This window comes from Phascolarctos cinereus, unplaced genomic scaffold (assembly GCF_003287225.1).
Source record: "Phascolarctos cinereus isolate Bilbo 61053 unplaced genomic scaffold, phaCin_HiC Scaffold_9;HRSCAF=440, whole genome shotgun sequence".
NCBI lineage: Eukaryota > Metazoa > Chordata > Mammalia > Diprotodontia > Phascolarctidae > Phascolarctos > Phascolarctos cinereus.
Genome location: NW_027556402.1, coordinates 91,235,595 through 91,241,869, shown reverse-complemented (window position 1 = coordinate 91,241,869; position 6,275 = coordinate 91,235,595). Strand labels below are relative to the sequence as shown.

The 6,275-nt window shown below is 39.5% G+C and overlaps 1 pseudogene; it reads right to left on the bottom strand.

Moving 5' to 3' along the window:
* Positions 1 to 1,681: 1,681 nt before the first annotated feature.
* Positions 1,682 to 5,628, bottom strand: LOC110196439 (cyclic AMP-dependent transcription factor ATF-4 pseudogene; annotated as a pseudogene).
* Positions 5,629 to 6,275: the final 647 nt, after the last annotated feature.

The window sequence follows — 6,275 nt, the reverse complement described above, 5'->3', positions numbered from 1 at the left end:
ATTTTAAGGAAGACTCCATTTATTCCTATGTTCTCTACTATTTAATAGGAATGGATTTTGTATTTTGACAAATTTTTCTGCATCCTTGAGATGATCGTGTGGTTTCTGTTAGTTTTGTTGTTGATATGATCAATTATGCTGATAGTTTTCCCATTATTGAAACAGCCCTGCATTCCTGGAACAAATCCCACCTGGTCATAGTGTATTATTCTTGTGATAAGTTGTTATAATCTATTTGCCAATATTTTATTTAAAATTTTTGCATCTATGTTCATTAAGTAAATTGGTCTATAATTTTCTTCCTCTGTTTTGACTCTTCTTGGTTTAGGTATCAGCACAATATTTGTATCATGAAAAAAATTTGGTAAGACTCCTTCTTCACCTATTTTCCCAAATATAGTATTGGAATTAAATGTTCTTTAAACTTGCGATAGAATTCACTTGCAAATCCACCTGGCCCTGAAGATTTCTTTCCTAGGGAGTTCATCAATGGCTTGCTCAATTTCTTTTTCTGAGATGGAGTTATTTAAGTATTTTACTTCCTCTTCTGTTAATCTGGGCAATTATATTTTTGTAAATATTCATCCATTTCACTAAGATTGTCAAATTTATTGGCATACAGTAGGCCAAAATAGTTCCTAATTATTGGTTTAATTTCCTCTTCATTGATGGTTGATTCACCCTTTTCATTCTTGATACTAGTAATTTGATTTTCTTCTTTATTTTTTTTAAATTAAATTAACCAATAGTTCATCCATTTTATTGATTTTTTTTCATAAAACCAGCTCTTTATTAGTTCAGTATTTTCTTAATTTCAATTTTATTAATCTCTCCTTTGGTTTTCAGTATTTCAAATTTGGTATTTAATTGAGGATTTTTAATTTGCTCTTTTTCTATTTTTTTTAGTTGCATGCCCAATTCATTGATCTCCTCTTTCTCTGTTTTATTCATGTAAGCATTTAGAGATATAAAACTTCCCCTAAGAACAGCTTTCGCAATATCCCATGAGTTTTGGTATGTTGTCTCATTATTGTTCTCTTGAATGAAGTTACTGATTATTTCTATGATTTGTTGTTTGACCCATTCATTCCTTTGGATTAGATTATTTAGTTTCCAATTAATTTTTAGTCTATCTTTCCACGGCCCTTTATTACATGCAATTTTTATTCCATTATGATCTGAAACGGATAAGGAAATTGGGAAGGCGTGGAAACCAAATCTTTACTTTAAAAAAAAAAAGTAGGAATCGTGAGAAATGAAAGAGTTAAGTTTCCACATTTCTTGGAGGCCGGGGGGGGGGGGAGTATAACACAATTCTAGGCACATAATGTATGTTAGGAGTGGGCCATATAAGGAAGATTGTAACCCAGAAGAATTAGGACCAATCCTGATCCAGAAGGGAGGATTTAGGCAATTACTAACTACAAAGCTTGCCCTGGCTTCTTTTACCGCATGCATTTTCTCTCCTCCCAAGGAAGTGCTCCCGTTTTTCTTGAGAATCGAAATAGTGTATTTCAATCTCTTCAATAAAAAGTCTTTGAGACACCAGTCTTTGGAAATGAGTCTGGGGTCATCTTTATAGCAATTTTTTTTTCACTTTTACTACAAAGTAATTTATTGAACAAGACAGCACAAGACTCCTAGATACACACAAACCCAAAATATCTGACTACCCAATAACTTAGGGACTTTTCCTCTTTTCCTTGGCCTTCCAGATCTCTTCTATCAAGTCCTTTAAATACTGGATCTCTTTCCTCAGGGCATCTGCCTTCTCCTTCAAAACCTCATTCTTTTGTTCTAGCTCTCTGCGCTCCCCAGATAACGCCTCCTGTTCTGCCTGCTTTTTCTGCCTATAACGGGTGTTCCATTTTCTTTAGCTTTTTATCTACTTTTTTCTTTTTTGTCCTCAAGGGGACAGTCATAAGGTTTGGGGCAGGCAGATAGAAAAATGGGGTCTGAAGAGAGCTGTCTTTTATTCAGAGAACCCATGGAAGTGGAGGAGCTATGCTGGGGAGAGCCCAGGTAGGACTCAGGGCTAGTACAGATTCCGATCCCACTACCATTACCTGAGGGGCCTTCTTTCTCTTTGATATCCTTTGGCATCATCCCTTAAACAGCTTCTGGTTTTTTGTCTCCTTCCAAGATATCCACTTCACTACCTAGTTCTAAATTAAAAGAATGGTCTGGCGTAGAGGTCAGGGCCCTTAGAGAAAGGGGAAAAGACTGATGAGAGGTGAGGGGGGTGATATGATCAGATTCAAGTAGAGTTTCTGGGAACTGGCCAATTGAATTAACTGTTGAAGGAGACTCTTTGTTGTTAGTGTTGCTATTAGTGGCCAAGGGGTCGAACAGATCACACGAGTCTTCCAACATGGCAATAAGCTCAGAGCAGGTGGATTCCAGGTCATCCATACCCAGCAGGGCATCAAAATCAGACTCTTTCAGATCCATTTTCTCCACCATCCAATCCATGCCTGAGAAGGCATCCTCCTTGCACGCCCTAATACATGGTCAATTTTTGTATATGTGCCATGTACCATTGAGCAAAAAGTGTATCCCTTTGCATCCCCAATCAATTTTCTCCAGAGGTCTACCATATCTACCTTTTCTAAAATTCTATTCACCTTCTTAACTTTTTTCTTGTTTATCCAGTTCAGAGAGGGGGAGGTTTAGGTCCCCCACTGGTATAGTTTCGCTATCTATTTCTTCCTGTAACTCCCTGAACTTCTCCTCTAAGAATCTGGATGCTATACCACTTGGTGCATATATGTTTAACAACAATATTACTTCGTTGTCTATGGTCCCTTTTAGCAGGATGTAATTTCCTTCCTTATTTCTTTTAATAAGATCTATTTTTGCTTTTGCTTTGTCTAAGATGAGGATTGCTACCCCTACTTTTTTTTACTTCTGCTTAGGCATAATATATTCTGTTCCAGCCTTTTACCTTTACCCTGTGTGTGTCCCTCTGTTTCAAATGTGTTTCCTGTAAACAACATATTGTAGGATTATGGTTTTTAATCCATTCTGCTATCTGCTTCCATTTTATGGGAGAGTTCATCCTATTCACATTCACAGTTATGAATATTACCTGTGTGTGTTTCTCTCCATCCTATTTCCCACCTGTTTATTCTGTTCTTTCTCCTTTCTCCTTTTCCCTCTTCACTAGAGTTATGTTTTTGACCACCACCTCCTTCAGACCTCCCTCCCTTCTATTACCCTTCTCCCTTTTCTTGCTCTTTACCCTTACTACTCTTCTTTCCTTTCTATCTCCCTCCCTTTTCTTGCCCCTGTTCTCTCCTACTGCCTATAGAGCAAGTTAGATTTCTATACCTAACTGATTATGTTATTCCTTCCTTGAGCCAAATTTGACGAGAGTAAGGTTCAAACAATGCTCATCTCCCTCCCTTCTTTCCCTCTACTGTAATAGGTTTTTGTGCTTTTTTCCTATAATGTAATTTACCTTTGTCTGCATCCTTCTTTCCTTTTCTCCCAGTACAATCTCTTAATTAGATCCTATTAATACTCTTACTTAGATCCATTTAACCCACTTAATTAGTTTTTTTATCATTACATCAAAGTCAACTTATACCGACCCCCTCTAGCTATATATCACCTTTAAGATGGTGTAATGACAATACAGTTCTCAAGAGTTACAAGGGTCATCTGCCCTTGTAAGGATATAAACAGTTTGCCCATATTAATAACATGCTGTTGTTGTTGTTCTTGTTTTTTCTGACCTGTTTACTTTGTATGTCTCTCTTGAATCTTGTATTTGAAGATCAAATTTTTTGTTGAGCTCTGGTCTTTTTGTCAGGAAGGTTTGGAAGTCCCCTATTTTGTTGAATGTCAATCTCCTCCCCCGAAATATTGTGCTCATTTTCACTGGGTAGTTGATCCTTGGTTGTAATCCAAGCTTCTTTGCTTTACAGAATATCATATTCCATGCCCGGTGATCTTTTAATGTAGAAGCTGCAAGGTCCTGTGTAATTCTGACTGTGGTTCCATGATGTTTAAATTGTTTCTTTCTGGCTGCTTGCAGTATTTTCTCTTTGACCTGGTAATTTTGGAATTTGGCTACTATATTCCTTGGCATTTTCAATTTGGGATCTCTTTCAGGAGGTGATCAGTGGATTCTTTCCAAGGCTATTTTATCCTCTGATTCTAGGACCTCAGGGCACTTTTCCTTGATGATTTCCTAAAAGATACTGTTCAGGCTCTTTTTTTTCATCGTGGTTTTCAGGTAGACTAATAATTTTTAAATTGTCTCTCTACTGGATCTATTTTCCAGATCAGTTGTTTTAGCAATGAGGTATTTTACATTTTCATCTTTTTTTTTTCATTTTTTTTTTCTATTTGACTGGTTCACTAGAGTAATTAGAGTCTCATGGAGCCATTAGCTTCCACTTCTCCAATTCCATTTTTTAACAAATTGTTTTCTTCTATTACATTTTGTACTTCCTTTTCCATTTGGCCCATTTTACTTGTTAAGGAGTTCTCAGTGAGTTCTTGTGCCTCCTTTTCCATTTGGCCAATTCTGCTTTTTAAGGAGTTGTTTTCTTCAGTGTAGTTTTTTTTTTTTTTTTGCAGTTGTCCAATTGTATTTTTTGGAACTTGTTTTGTACAGTTAATTTTTGTCCTTCCTTTTCCAAGCTATTGACTCTCTCTTGCATACCTCTCATTTCTTTTCCCAATTTTTCTTCCACATCTCTTATTTGACTTTTAAAATCCTTCTTGAGCTCTTCTAAGAAGGCTTTTTGGACTTCAGACCAGTTCACATTCCCTTTTGAGGTTTTGGATGTGGGTTTGTTCACAATGGTGTACTCTTCTGAATTTCTGCCTTGATCTTCCCTGTCCCCATAATAAGAATCTATGGTCATTGCACATTTCTTTTTATTCATAGTGTTTGCTTATTTCCTGAATTTTACAAAAAAAAAAATTGAGTTGTCCTGCTGGATGGCTTCTTATGCTGGAAGCCTGGGGCCTGGACACTGGCTTTGTGTGCTGGAGCCTCAGATGCTGTCAGTTGAAGGCTGTAGGGTTCTGGCAGTTTACCTGGTGTTGGGCTGCAATCAGCAACACTGAAGCTCTAGTAGTAGAGGTGGGGAGTGCCGGGAGCGCCTGCGTCCCCAGCTGTGGTCTGATGCCGGCAGAGTGTGAAGAGAGAAAGAAACATGGGCCAGGTGAGAGCAGTGAAGAACAAACTCTGTTTATTGATCTGATGGCTCAGGCTTATATAGTACTGAATCAAGCAATAGTAACATTATTATTCATGAAAAGTACAAATCTAATTAAGTGATTTCCTTACTTCCTTGTACCTTGTCTGTTACATTCTTTCCTGCGTCCTGTCCTGTACCCCATCCGTTTCCTCCCTTCCTGCATCCTGTTCTCAAGAGACGGAACAGGGGGGTGGTGAGCCGACATCCTGAGTTTCACAGCTGTCAGGCTTAGTACAAGCTGCAGGTAAGACCTGGGCTGGCCTAAGCCCTCCAACTCCCCAAAGCCGGCCCTCTACAGGGGAGTCTGGCCCCGGGGGATACCTGCTCACCTGGACCTTTTACTCCTTTCTTTGGTTCCTGCTCACCTGGGCCTTGCAGATGGATATTTTGCTGCTGCAGGATGTTTCTCCATCTGGAGTTTTCCCTCTTGGAGTTGTGCTTCCCAGAGTTTAGCTGAGGCACTGGGAGACTTGGCTGCTAGCACATGCTGGTTTTCTGGCACATGGTGGTTTTCTGAGCCAGTTTCCACTGGTCCCCCTGCCTGTACTGAGGCACTTGGGGATTCTGGTGTTGGTGCTTGCCTGCTCCACCACTCTGGGGTTCAGGATCTCCCCCTGGTATGCTGAGGTAGGGCTTTCCTCTGGCTTGCTGGGATGCCTCCCGTTGTGTACTGCTCCACCTCCCCCAGAGCAAGAGGGGCCTTTCACATTAATACCCCAAACTTCCTGGGCTAACAGACTACTGCACCCTGTCTTTCCAATCTTTCAGCTGTTCCAGGGTTTTTCCTGGGGCGATATTATCTGGGCTTTCAGAGGTCAGTAAGGGAGGGTGAGAGTAATTTACTTCTTACTCCACCAACTCTGGCACTCAGCGCTAAATGTAATCAGAGCTGTATATGATATGAACACTCCTGTGAAAACCTGAAATAGATTGGATGAACTGGAAGGCTAGGGGGAAGGGTTGAGCTTCAGGATTGTTATTTGAATCAGGTGAACTTAACTTATTGTGGAATACAGAGATTAATTCAAAGGTCCCTATAGGACAGTAGGGCAGCCAGGT